Source organism: Macrobrachium nipponense, chromosome 35 (genome assembly GCF_015104395.2).
Source record: "Macrobrachium nipponense isolate FS-2020 chromosome 35, ASM1510439v2, whole genome shotgun sequence".
In the NCBI taxonomy this organism is placed as follows: domain Eukaryota; kingdom Metazoa; phylum Arthropoda; class Malacostraca; order Decapoda; family Palaemonidae; genus Macrobrachium; species Macrobrachium nipponense.
Window position 1 is genome coordinate 41,601,606 of NC_061096.1, and position 15,401 is coordinate 41,617,006.

Consider the following 15,401-nt stretch of genomic DNA (forward strand, 5'->3'; position numbering starts at 1 on the left):
CTGGCTGATTTTTCACATATATACTAGTGGAAAACATTATTAAAAATATATTTTCGTAAAATCAACCATTCTTAGCTTTGGGGCGGTGGATTTCTGAAGTTTTCGTTGTTACCAGCAGTTAACTAAATTTTACTGGTACTACGGAACTATTTTTCTTCAAAATACGAAAGTACTATTGTGCTTTTAATATTATGGTTTTTGAATACCGATCTTTTTTTTTGCCTTAAGCTAATAAGATAATAGAAAATATAATATCAATGAATAAATAAATCCAGCATATGTCTATCATCATAGTGAATTTTTTAATGTTAGAGATGTAGTCAGGTATGACATACATATTAAATTTGACCTCAAGCTACATTATGCTTTCAAGCGCAGCATTTTGAAAGATTAGATACGTATTGCAAGGCGCCAACGAAAATCTCGAGTAGGTCGAATTTCCATACGTATGTTCCCGGAAGCAGACGATAATTGGAGTTACGTTCTCTTGTTTGAGGCTGTATTACGAAAATGTGATGGGATGTTAGACAGTCCTCCCATGACATGAAATACGCCCCGCGCTGCTCGATGGCCGGAGAGATCCACGAAAATAAATTCTCAGCTATACATGACAAGTTAATTCGTGATGTAGCTAATTAGAGGTAATCAAGAAGAATTTGCGAGGTGTTTATGATAATTAGTTTGTTAATTAGGTGTATGTTGATAATGTCGAATGATGTATTTGGCCGGTAATACACGGCAGAGATAAATCAGCATCTTGCTGAAAATTTGGGAGATGTAATTACATGTTATCAGTTCCCGTAATGATTTCCGTCATTATGACCTTTAGCGGAACCCGTAACCTCTGCGCCGTTCGAAAGCCTCAGTTTATGGTGTGTGTGACGGGATTCTCTCTCTCTCTCTCTCTCTCTCTCTCTCTCTCTCTCTCTCTCTCTCTCTCTCTCTCTCTCTCCATTCGTCTGTTTATTTTCTTTTATGGATAGTGTTTGATCCAAGGGATATGATGGACTGGGTTATTTCAGTTCACGTTCAGTTTTATTTTAATTGCACCAGTTTATATTGCCATTATCATATTCATTTATTTTTTTTATTTTATAACTATTCTCTTTTCATCATCTTCTTATATTATTATTATTATTATTATTATTATTATTATTATTATTATTATTATTATTATTATTATTATTAGGTGATTTCTGTGAAAAATAGATATACATGCATTTTGTAAGCTTTTCAATTATATTTTTAAAGCATAAACGGCGATAGTAAAATTGCTACTTGTAGAATTTTATATTATCTTTACCTGCATTTAGTAACATGATTTTTATAAATGGGCTTTTTTTATATATATTTCTGTCATATCAGACATATTAAGGAATAACTTATGAACTGCTTTGTCGACAGCAGTGACACATCTCGATTCATGTATTGATTTTTGTTTAAAGTAAATGTCAGGTTTTATAAGATTTTATTAATATTTTTACAGCACCCAAAAATATTTTAGAACGTCCCCCAAAAAGTAATATATTGCGAAAAGAACATTCAAAATGATGGTATCGTCAGAAAAACGCGCGAACTTGACATTATTCGCGAGAGGGAGCGAGATGCGAGAATTGGAGGAAAAGTCAGCGAGAGGAAAATTGAGAAGGTGAAGTGAGGAATAGAGAGATGGCGAACTGATGAGGGGGAGTGATGGTGATTTGGGTGAATTGTCGGGTGGTGCCCGGAGAGCTTGGTCATGGGGAATGGGTGAATGGGGGAGGGGGGAGGGGGAAAGGACGAGGGTATTCAGGATCGATCACCCACTGAAGTGAAAACAGAAGGCTTAAGGTTGGGAATGAAAATTGGTCTTGAAAAGCGGAGGAGGTGTGCCTTGGGGTATGAGGTGGAGGGGAGGGGGATAAGGGTCGGGGGGGTCGGTGGGAAGGGTTGGAAGTAGCGAGGCAGAAAAGAGAGGAAATTTGACTGTTGAGTAGTGGCATTAGGGGAATAGCAAGACATAAAATTCTAAAATTCTCTCTCTCTCTCTCTCTCTCTCTCTCTCTCTCTCTTCTCTCTCTCTCTCTCTCTCTCTCTCTGTCAGATGGCCTTCCTTTGCTTTTGTAAGCGTGATTATTTTAAGAATATAGAAAGCAGGGATTTTGCTGCGTATCCAGGCTAATTGATATATATATATATATATATATATATATATATATATTATATATAATATATCTATATATACACATATGCACTCTCACAGGTACAGGTACCTGCATACACATAGTTGATATTATTTAGACTACTCTTTCCTCTTAATCAAAGAGAGAGAGAGAGAGAGAGAGAGAGAGAGAGAGAGAGAGAGAGAGAGATCCCGTGCCTTTTCTCGAACGAAACTCGAGAGTAAATTTAGATGGCGGTGGCCATGTCCGTACGGAGGGCGAGGGAGCGGGGGGGGGGGGGGGGTGATGGGAAAAACACAGATGTTCCGCAGTGTGAACTTCCCACGGAAAGGTTAAAGGAGAAAAATAAGTAAATATATGAACGCAGGAAAAAGAAAAATAATAATAAAAGACGAAGTGGGGGAAGGGAGGTTGCGTTTAGTTTACGAATCTCTCTGTATTGTCTTTATCATAAAGTCGGTAAAATGGAGATTTCACTTTGAATAGAGCAGTTCCACTTTTTGCTATTTTCCCGATAAAGCATTGGAGATTCGGTCGCCTCGGATTTGAATACATTTGTTGTTATATTTCTGGGAATTTTCATCTGTTAAGTATTCTTTTGTGTTTGTGGTGTTTGAGGTACAGACCGACAGACACACACTATATATATACATATGAGTCATATCACATTACCGTGATTCATATGCATACATCGAGGACATTTGTAGCTCTATGTATATTATATATATATATATATATATATTATATATATATATATATATATATATAGTATGTCTGTTCTAATTAGTTTGTATGTATGTATGTATGTGTATGTAAAATTTAACGATGATAACAGGAAATAATCTGATTAACATTATCATAAAGGTGCTTAAGTTTTATCGAAAATAGTTTTCAGATATTTCAGTTCCTTCTGTAAGCATGGGCTTCAAGAACCCTACGGCACACAAACTCACAGGGTCTTCATTATATCGTGTTAAACTTTCTACTAGAAGAAAAAAATTTTGCCATTAAAATGTATGTATGTTTTAGGAGCATTTTGGTATTGGAAAATTAATTGAAAAATTATGATCTAGTCTGTGATTATGAGCAGATATAGTACAAGTGCCGCGGTATTGAAACCTGGGTGTAATTTCCCGTAGAGTTATCTAGTCACTACCACCCCAGTTGTGAAGAAACTCTCTCTCTCTCTCTCTCTCTCTCTCTCTCTCTCTCTCTCTCTCTCTCTCTCTCTCTCTCTTCGTGATCCAGTATGCAAACTAGAAAGTACATGGTACGAGGAGAAATGTGTTATTCCTGCACGTTTATGTAAATATTCTTATTGCTGTTATCTTGTTTGTCCTTCTGCTACAAGCCTGTTATGAACGTGGGGGATTTCTCTTGCATATATAGCATTAATATGCTGATTAAGGAGTGATGAGTGTGTTATTATTATTATTATTATTATTATTATTATTATTATTATTATTATTATTATTATTATTATTATTACGGCTTTTATAAAGAAATGTCTAACTTTTATCTCTCTCCTTGTGTATCATTCATTGACATCGAAATAAATTCTCTCTCTCTCTCTCTCTCTCTCTCTCTCTCTCTCTCTCTCTCTCTCTCTCATCTCTCCTTCTCCTTCCTCTGCTTCCTCCCCCATCTTCCTCTCTTCCTCTCTCCCTCCTTCTCTCCTCCTCTCTCTCTCTCTCTCTCCTATTGTCAATTTCTCTGAATATGAACGTAAGATAAACAGGCAAGCAGTAAAGCTGATACTTTGTAGAATATCATGCATGAAATCAGCGGTTGGTTGGGTAAAATACTTTTACGCACGCCATGCCCAGTTGCCGATTTTTTATCAGATTTTTTCATTTCCCAGAACATATCTCCCTTTGAGGGAAGAAGGAGAAACAAGAAGACTGGTAAGAGAATGAGTAAAATGGAGAAGGGGTGAAGGGGAAGACGAAAAGATACAGGAAATTGAAATAGAAAAAATGAGGGGAGGAATGTGGTGTGTTTTGAGACAAAGTCCTCAAGTTTTCGTTTTTATTTTTTTCCCTCTGGGTAACCATTAATTATTTCTCTACTTTAACATTGTGTTTGTGTGTTCAAGTCACAAGACCCCATATGTTATGAAAGATTTTTGATAAATAAAAATGACAGTGTTATTGTTAGTCGTCTCTTTTTATCCACTTGCATCTGCATCAAAAGAGATGACTGATGTTTCGTAGCATGTATATAAATATACATCACGTACAAAATGTGTATGTGTATGTACCATATAAAAGAATATCTATTGATACTTACATAACTTGAAATAGATAATAAGTTCCCTTATGAAAATGAGAAAAAACATTTTCATCACAATTTTTTTTTAATTTATTGAGAGTATTAACCAATCTATTGCATGGTTTCTTTTGACAAACCTTTAGAATTAAAACTGATGCTGCTGCAATTTTGATCTTTATTCCCAAGTGTATCACGCCGTAATCCTTCTCTTTCGTTTCGATTAAGATGTTTCCTTACAGATTTTTTAAATGAAATTATTTCTGAATCGGTGTCTGCTCAATTCTTCATTTTTTTTCTTTACTACGCCTGTTTAATTTTGGCTGGAAGTCAGTTTTTCGAAAAAGTACAACACTCGATGTTACAGTACTTTTCCACGGGTGATAACATAGTTTCTTCATGTTGTTTTTTTTTATTTAAGAATTTACTACATCTTTCAAGTTGTGAAAGTACCTTTAGTTATTGAAGTACCTTTAGATATTTTTATTGGATACACACAAATCCTAATATTGTATGTATGTATATATATGCATGATGTAAATTAATATATGTTTTGCACCGTCAGCTATCACTGATGTATTTCTCACTTAAACTCCATTACGTGACTGCCTGTCAATATGGCATTCTTATCCTACATTTGCTGGAAAATATACAACCCCATTGTACTTGGTACTTGTATGGAAGTAATTCACTAATTTTGCAAAGTTCATTCATTTCGGTTATATTACCGGAGAGAGAGAGAGAGAGAGAGAGAGAGAGAGAGAGAGAGAGAGAGAGAGAGAGAGAGAGGGGAAATAAAAACGTCTCTGGTCCATTTGGTGCCTTTGTGTGTCACTTAAAGCCAGTAATTGTTTTGCTGTAAGCATTAATAATGTACGTATCATATTCGTTTAAATTGTGGAACGACGTGAAAGTTTCCATTATATCTTCTCTCTCTCTCTCTCTCTCTCTCTCTCTCTCTCTCTCTCTCTCTCCCCGACCGCCTTTTCCTAAGAGTGTCATTTTTCTTAATTTAGCGCACACTCAGGCGTCTTTGGGAGGCATCTTTACCCTCCTTAGAATACCAATGTCGCTCCTCAAACGTCTATTAGAAGGAGAGGTTGATTGATTAGCAAGATCGACTTCCTCTCCCCCTCCCTCCCTCCCTCCCTCCCCCTCCCGCTCCCCCTCAAACCCAAGGCACTCACTCGTCCGCCCGACATGACAGGACCCCAGACCTCCTCCTCCTCCACCATTCCACACAGCACTTCTCTCTCTCTCTCTCTCTCTCTCTCTCTCTCTCTCTCTCTCTCTCTCTCTCTCGTCTTCCCCATGCTATTTTCCTCCCTTTGAACTTCCATCACCTCGTTTCTGTCCATGTGAAGTCATTGGATCAAAGGAAACCTAATCTGAAGGTAGTTAGTGTCTTCTGTTTGCTGTTGATGATGACCGCCGCTGTTTGTTTGCATCTTATTTACCTTCGTTATTCTGCACCGTTCCCATATATTTCTCTTATTAGGTTTTCCATGGAAATAATATCTTAATATGTTTGTATGCATTACCGTATTCTCCCATACTTATCGCAAGCCACAGGCCACCATATATAAGAGATTTCACTTCTGAACTATATAGCCACAAAGAAGTCCCTAGATCTGTAGCCATACGTATATGAGAGAGAGAGAGAGAGAGAGAGAGAGAGAGAGAGAGAGAGAGAGAGAGAGAGAGATCAAAGATTTTACTACTAACTCCATGTTGAATGAAAGACTGAATGGATTATCCCATTTAATAAGGAGACATTACTATTATTCCGCTGTAATTGTTCCGTGATTTTATTGTTTGCATAGCGCAGATGCTTCTCATTTCAAAGCGTATGAATTAATTGCTTTCATTACGCCTTGACGATTCCCGAACATGATTTTATTTTTCTTCTCGCTTTAGATATCACTATAAACAATGTGTTTACGTGTTCATTGCTCCGTGTGTTGACATTCTGCGATGTTAGCACGCACAGGTATCATTAAAATGTTTTCTTCTTCTTTGAGCGAAAGAATGGAATGTTATTATTTTATTGTGTAATGCATAAAAAAATTATTATCAGTTAATGCCGTGCTTCTGTGAATGGGCATGAACGTATCCGTTAATGGAGTTTGTTTAAAGGAATTCCATAAACGATATTCTTGACTTGAATTACACATAAGAGTAACTTAAAAGAATTCCCTTTTTTTAAATCAGTAAATCCGGCCGATTACCGCTGTGCCAATATCATTCCGTGCAGGTAAAGTAGCTAATGACTTAGTTCGGAAATAGTTGCTGACAGGTTTCAGGTGATTATAATGTCCAGGATGATTTTTCAATATACTGTATCCACTTTTTTTCATTTTTTTTCTGTTGGTTTTTACATTATCACGAAAGGAACATCGTCGGTTCCTTTTAGAGAGCTTTTATAAAGAGGTTATTGCTGCAAATTCGTTCATTATTTCCTTCGATTACATTATATTTATATTATATTATATTATATTAGTGTTCCCCACCCCATTATATACCTTTGATTTATATTAGATTCGGTGGAAAGGCACTTGAGTGTTGGTAATTGTTTTCATTAATTGTTTTTGTCTTGCTGTAGTTTTCAAGGTCAGCGTGTTGTTACTTTTTTCAATGACCTTAAAACCTATTATAAGAATTGGACTCTATCAGTGCTTTTAGTGTTTTTGACATTGGTCTCATTTTTAAGGTCACAGATCAATTTGAATGCCAACCTTTCATAGTTCTCTGATTATTATGACACATTTCCAGTTAATTTTGTATTGCTACCCTAACCGCTTCTTGGATTAATAGAATCCTAGCTTAATCTACTTTTTGGGGAGAGGCCAGGAATTTAACCCCCTTCCAATCCACAGAGCATTTTTAGCATTTACCGCAACCTAAAAACCATTTCATTCATATAGCCAACTATATTATCTTTTATTGTTATTTCGACGAACAAAATTATTCATTAAAATCTCACTAACCTTTTAAAATGAATCATACTTTTCATTGATAATGTCAAATACAATGTAATCTTATATTGCAGTTGTTGAATGGTAGTTGAAGTAAATCATTATTATTGATATATATATATATATATATATATATATATATATATATATTATATACTGTTTTCATATTTTAAATTGGGAATTTTTATTTGTAATTTCTGCCCCACATTTCATGATTTTGGAAATAATTCCCCATGATTTGGGTGTTCCAATTTGACTCACGCTCTGTTTATTTCCCCTTGCAAATAATTATTGGGAACCCTTCTCCATTTCGGTAATTGGCTGGGCTCTTATGTAAAGCTCAGTAGATATTGCTGTAGGTACGTAAAACAACATCCCAGAATATCTAAATGAGTGATTGCCACCCGGTAATAAACTTATATTGGTGTAGGGTTACGCGTTGAGTGGAGTTACCCTGATGTATCCGTATGGTTGTGAAATTTAGGTATGCTCGAGTTTGTTTTAAGGTAGATATTTGAGTATTTGTGAAAGTAATGTAAAAGTTTATATGTATTTTATTTACTTTAGTTACTCTCCTCTATTTGATTGTACGTATTGTATTAGCTCAATTTTATAGTACATGTTCGAGTGTTTATGCTAGTAATGTTAAATGTTTGTGATGATTTTATTGACCTTAGTTATTCAACGAAGTTTGCATGTATTGGTACAGGTATATATAGTTTTGTTTATTTAGTTATTTATACACAGTGATAAAACAAGATTATAAACATTCCAACATTTCAGCGAATTCATTTGGAAAACAAAACATATCACAGTTTGATGTCACATCAACATTTTTATTAAACTTGTGGTAATATTTGGAGTTCCATACACCATACAATAGCATCTTGATAGAAAAGCTAATATTAACAAAACCCTATTTTCACCCTCCATGAATGTTGTAACAGTTTTCCTGCCAGAAATAAAATTATAAGTTCACGTTCTCGAATTCCCAATGGAGCGGAATATTACAGTAGTCAACCTCGTCTGGCCTGGTCAGCGTTTTCCTTTCCACATGGGAGGCTTTGGCCTTCGCCAGAGAGAGAGAGAGAGAGAGAGAGAGAGAGAGAGAGAGACATAGGCATTGTTTTCGTTGGGCACCCTTTGATAATTTTGTTTTCTCTCTCTCATATATATATATATATATATATATATATATATATGTATATGGTATGGTATATATATATATATATATATATATATATATATATATTGTGGTATAGTAATAAAAAAAATCATATACCCCATATCTCATGTTACCAAATTCATGGATATCTTGATTAGATAGTTAATAATACATTAAAAGGATTTGTTCATTTACATCTTCATGATCATTTTGTTCTTCTCTAATCCCCGCCTCTCTCTCTCTCTCTCTCTCTCTCTCTCTCTCTCTCTCTCTCTCTCTCTCTCTCTCTCTCCTCGCGTCAGCCTGACACCGGCTCAAAACACCACTATCACAACAGCCCGACGAAAAATAGCGTCGTATCTTTCCCTCCCCTTTCCTTTCCTTTCCTTTCCTATTGACCAGGTGTAATTGTAGCGTGCTATGGGCCTGACTCGTAAATCAGCTTTGTATTTGTATAATTGATATTAGAGAAAGAAGTTATCGTCTATTAATACGGCGATTACAATGGAATTTGTTCACGCAAGTAGGAGACCGCCTCCAGCCACCCGCCCCTGGGATATCATAAACGTTTTGTCGATTCTCATCTGTTCCCGGGGCGCCTCGGCCTTGCAACGACTCTCTCTCTCTCTCTCTCTCTCTCTCTCTCTCTCTCTCTCCATTATCCCTGTATTCTCCCACCGTCTCCCCTACCCTCCATTAGAACCAGGCCATTCCTCCTACCTTTCTTCACCCCCTAAGACACGTTGCCTAATAACTCCACCTCCATCCTAACCTCTGTTCCACCTTTACTAAATTAGCCTGCCTCTCTCTCTCTCTCTCTCTCTCTCTCTCTCTCTCTCTCTCTCTCTCTCTCTTCTCTCTCATATAGTATATATATATATATATATATATATATAATATATATATATATATATATATATTTATACATATGTGTGTGTGTGTGTGTAAATAAAATATAAGAAGCTCTCGCAGGAAAAGGTGAAAGTTATTTATGTGATATAATGAGCAAATATCAGACGTTTAATTCATATCATTTTGTGGAAATGACTATTTTGAACGACCTTTAACCCTATCAAAGCCCTTATCTGTTTCTAAATCACGTAAAATCTAATCAAAGTCCCCGGTATGTACTTCATGCGATCACCCACATGCGATCACCCAGCGAAATTATTTTCAATATCTAAATATCCCAAGGGAACCCGAGACGTCTCGATCTCGAGGACGCCTCGGGGCACCGTCTGGTGCGGTTCCCACGGAGATGGAGGAAATGTTAACACCATTAGTTCAAATGGCACACACCGTTAGCCTTCGGAGTCAAGGTTTGTATCCCCCAGGGCGTTATCAGTTTGTTATCTGATCGGTAAAAGGGGAAATGTCATTCAGTAAACCGTTGGTTTACCTCACAAGTCCATGCTTTCATTTCTTTCTTCAACTGACGGTGACTGAGACATTTTCATTCTTTTAACAATCCTATGCATTCAGTGCTTACTTCAACTGACGATAATTCTTCAGCATTTTGATTCTTTTAACCCGCCAGTCGATGACTGTGAATATGTTTTATTTTATTCACTTCTTTTTTAAGAGATTAGGCGTTAGAGATTGCGTCTTCATATTTTAGCTGTTTATCTTTTATTTTAGATGAATTTATATTTATATGCAAACTATTTTTTTCTTTTTTTTGCATGAGTGAATTTGGTAATTTCTTTAAAACAATATTAGATGAGGATTTGATGGTGTGAAGACAATTTTTGCTTCCAGTGAAGCGTAGAAAGACATGCAAGATGGCATGCATCAGGTCAACACGTATTTGAAACTTTCCTCATCTTGACAGACTTTGCATTTTAGTGTGATTTTGTTATTTATTGATATAATTTTTTTCATACCGAAGAGACTGAGACTGACATTGCAACAAGGAAAAATGACTGCTTATGTAGTGACCACAACCCCTTCTCTTACGTCAGATGAAATGGTCCAGGAATAACATAACTGTGCTTAAAGAAAACTCATAATCACATGAGTCAGTAAAATGGGAAAGTAAATACACAGTATTATGCCTGTTTGATTTTGTTTTTAAATATATATATATATATAGGAGGAAGCTTTCGATGGCCTGCTGTATATATTTTAAATATCAAAATCAAACATGCTTACTTCTGTAGATTTACTTTCCCATACCTGGGCTTCTTATAGCCATACTCCGAAACAGTGCTGGATCTAGTGATCTAAGCGCGATATTTGTCTTATATCTGCGTCTCATGTTTGTTTCTTAACACTGCTTTCTCCATATGACATGTCTGAGCAACGTCCATACCTCATAGGATTATTATTATGTCCCCTAGAACCGTAGCACTTATATTATCTGCATCCTCACATTGATTGAACATATCCCACCTTTTAGCTCTTTTATGCGCTCCATGCGTCATCCTCGTGAATCATTCCTGTCCGGTATTTCTGTGAAGTATGTCTCTCTCGCCCTGCCTGGGCTAAAGAATGTCTCTTGTCCATGTAACATTTTGAGGCTGACGCCGGATGATATAAGGTCCATTTGATTCACGTCTGTGGCTGTAGTAATACGGCTTTTTGGGGAGCTTATGATTCCATGTCGTGTTTTCTTAATATTCGGTTAGCTTGAGTCCTACCCGTAGTATTCCTTAATGTCGTTGTTAATAATAGTATGTCCTTTTAGTGATAGCATAGGAATGCTTGAGAGAAAATTACTTTCGGATTTTTTGCTTAACCTTTTTTTTTTTACTCGTAAATTCTGTACTTTTGAGAAACTGTTTATGCCCCTTCTACTTATTATATTTCGTGTGCTTTGCACATGTGCTATGCAGGTGTATTTTGTGTGACAAGGGTCTGTTAAATACTTGTCTCATAGCTTTCAGTGTTTTTGCTCAGTATATCTTTATTTTTATTGAGTAATGGTTCAGGTATTCTACACTGAAGATTTAAACAGATCACATGAAAATGCTTAAAGTATATCTTTTATTCTGGGCGTGAGATATTCATGTTTATCTTCAGATTTTTGTTCAATGATTTGCAAATGTCCTTATGATTTTTGGCTGTGGTTGTCAAGTTGTAACATTCCAGTATTTTGTGTCTTACGTATTTCCACGTACTGGTGAAAAGGGCTGGCTTCTTTTAGATATCGACAAGAATATAATTCAGATGTGGGGAAAACTTATTTGAAATAGAAGGTGATCATTGCATTACTGACTAGTTTCATTATTTTATTACTTTTCAGTCTGTAACTATACCGTCAGTGGTATAAAACCAATAATATATCTGATTTAGAATTTGACGCAGCATCAGTTGATAAAATTCTTTGTTTCTCTTTACTGAAGAACTGACCGAAAGAGCATGTCTTAACTGACAGCATGTGAGATGCATATCTGAGAGAACAAGGACCGTGTCTTTAAAACGTGTATATGACCGTGTCTCCAGACAGTCCTCAGAGAGGTCGTATTTTGAAATACGTTATAACGATAGTCTCTCCGAAGACACGTACCCTTTAAAAAGCATTTCTTAAAGGGCGTTTGCCAGAAGAGAAAAGAGTGCGAAGGTAAACGAATTTCTTTGTCCAAATATGCATAGAATTCGAAGGGAAGTACTTACTCAGATTAGACTATTAATTATGTAGCGAATAAAAGCAAATATATTAATTGGAGATTGAATTGAAGTATCTCTGAAAGGTTGGTCATTACACGGCCACCTACCTCTCTCTCTCTCTGTCTCATACTAATGTGCATAATTGAAATCATATAATTTAGATTGGAATAAAGCGATTTCTGTGGTGTTAAAGAGAAAGAAAGAAATAAAGAAAGAAATTTAGAAACAAATTGGACGCATAAAGCTGGCGTTCTGTATTAGAGCTGTTGTAGACAAGGTAACATATTAACTTGTAAAATACTTGGAAATAACGTTCAGGAATTGAGGGCGACTTTTAGAGGGCCTTTTTTTCTATAGAAAGGGAGAGGGGGTGACAGAAATGAACGACGATACCCCTTTGTGAGTTATTATGTCTGGGAAGTAGGAGGCAAGTAAGTTCAACCGAATTACTTTTTTTTTTTTCGCTTACTACCTCCGTCGGAGAAGTTGGAGATGATATTTTTTCACTCGTGCGTTTGTGTTTGTTTGTTTTTGAAAAATGATCCCAAGGATGGTTGAGTGGGTTAGTGGATCTAGACAAAGCTTGACGTTACGTGACCATCGGAAAATGATTAACTTGAAAGTTAATGGAATGGAGATCATATGACCCATCTATAATAATAAAGGTATATATATTTCGAAAATATTTTTTTAATGTTAAGACGACTTGTTAATTAAACCTTCAATCTGAATGTGCTAGTTACATTTTGCGTGGGTTAATTATTAGTTGGTGGAAGCTTGATACTGACTTATGATTAAAAAGGGAACTTCAGTTTTTTTACTCTCTCTCTCTCTCTCTCTCTCTCTCTTTATGTAGTATGATGTATTGGTATGCAAATAATTTTTTATGTATACATAGGTATATATATATAAATATATATATATATTATATATATATATATAGAATATATATATAATAATATATATATATTTACTGATTTTTTATGAAAAGGTTGTTTTTTTTAGTTTTCGTCCCCCCCTCTCTCTCTCTCTCTCTCTCTCTCTCCTCTCTCTCTCTCATCTTCTCTCTACTCTCATATATATATATATATATATATATATATATATGTGTGTGTGTGTGTGTGTGTGTGTGTGTGTGTGTGTGTGTGTGTGTGTGTGTGTGTACCTTTGTCATTCTATACATATATACACAATGATATATTTTGGCAAAATTTCATTTCATTCAGACAAGTTCTTTCAACTCAGTTGATCCGAAACGTCTGAAAACGAAGGAAAATCCCTTCGGTAGCAAAAGCAATTATTGGCCTTTTTATCCTTAACGGAGGAAGGTAATTCACTCTAATCGTACCATTTATGGTCAGGTAAAATTAAAACAAAAAATAAAAATAAAAAAAAAGGAAAATCGAGGAATAAAGTCGGATTCTGGAGCAGCCTCGACGAAAAGCGAATTTTGGTCGTAATTGGCCCGAATGCTGAAAATATGGGAAGGGAAAATTTACGTCCTTGCATGTTGTTATACTTCTCCAAAGCTTTGCTTTTCGCGTGTGTCCTCTTGACAGTTATTTGTATATTTCGTGCGTCTGAGTTTCATTGTTTGTTAATACGCGGGCTCTTATTGTTTGTTTCGTTTTTTTTCTTTTTTTTTGTTCCACTTCAGGTTTGGATTTCCTTGTCTTTGCTTTTCTTTGAGTTTTATTGTTGTTTGTTTATCTATTTTTTAAGTGAATAGTATTTTGTTCGTTTTGCCACTTAACTGGTCATTTAATTGTGTTGCATATATGTTTAATATGATAAATATTTTATTAATTCTTTTGTAATTGTTACCATTTCTGGTATATATATTATATTATGATAACTTCTGTTCATATTATTTACTCTCTCGTCCTTGATATTCACCTTCTTTCTATATTATTTTTAGCATTATTTTCGTTGTAGTTTTCGAGGACCAGACTGAATTACACTGCAACAGCAATGCATCATAATTGATATTTTCTTGACCCCGTTGCATTACCTGTCGTTGATGTAAGTTACATAGTTGGGGGGGGGGATGTGAGATCAGAGGTCTGTAGGGGGAGGGGGGAGGAGGTAAGGGTATATATCAATAAACTTCAGTCTCGTCCGTCTCCTGTATTGTCTTGGTAATAATATATGCGTGTTATTTTGCAGCGCACAACCTGGATGACACGTGTGATTTACCACGACATCACTCGAAACATGACATACGAGGCTCTCCAGATTTGATAGATTCGAAGGAGACCCGTGTCATTTATTTTTTCAATTTTTCCCCTGTAGTTTCATGTTGGGTCATGGATGGTATTGACGAATGGAAGAGCTATTTTCTGTATTTTTTGGGACGTTCGATAGATGTAAGACTGACATGCCAGTTACGTGTTACTGTCGCTTCTAGAGAGAGAGAGAGAGAGAGAGAGAGAGAGAGAGAGAGAGATTTCGATGTCCGGTACATGTAAGTTTGAAATGCCAGTTACGTGATTCTTCCACTGAGAGAGAGAGAGAGAGAGAGAGAGAGAGAGAGAGAGAGAGAGAGAGAGAGAGAGAGAGAGATTTTACGGTGTCCGATACATGTAAGACTCTGAGATGCCAGTTACGTGTCTCTTCCACACACACACACACACACACACACACACAGAAAAAAACTTCTTTGGTGTTCGATTTATTATATAAGACACTAAGTTGTTAGTTAGTGTTTCTTACACACAGAATTTCTTAGGTGTTCGATATATATAAGACTGAGATGCCAATTACGTGTTTCTGCCACTTACATAGAGAGAGAGAGAAGAGAGAGAGAGAGAGAGAGAGAGAGAGAGAGAGAGAGATGAGAACTTAGAGGATGAAGAATATAAAAAGTAATAACAGGGCAGTTGTAATTAGAGACGAGGATATAAAAGAGGGGGATGGAAAGATTCCCTTACAAGGGTAATGCAGTCAGGTGGTTAAAAGTTCGTGTGTGTGTGTGTGTGTGTGTGTGAGATACTCAGATGAGAGAGAGAGGGTGGGTGGAGGAAGGTAAGGATGAGAGAGAGAGAGAAGAAGAAGAAGAAGAAGGGTTAAAAGCGTGTGCATGTCAGTATGCAACTCGAACTTCTTTTAAACGATAAATTACCGCAAATATTTATGTGATTAACCCACTACGGTTTGGCAATAAATATCCCGAATATTCGTCGTTGTGTCTTCGCTCGGAATTAAAAGCAGGATAAATCATGG

General features: G+C 36.1%; 1 protein-coding gene across 8 annotated transcripts in view; it reads left to right on the top strand.

The window, feature by feature from the left end:
- The window catches only part of LOC135208674 (calmodulin-binding transcription activator 2-like), a 579,281-nt gene that overhangs the window by 448,776 nt on the left and 115,104 nt on the right, over window positions 1-15,401 (top strand). The gene's annotated exons all lie outside the window — the stretch shown is intronic.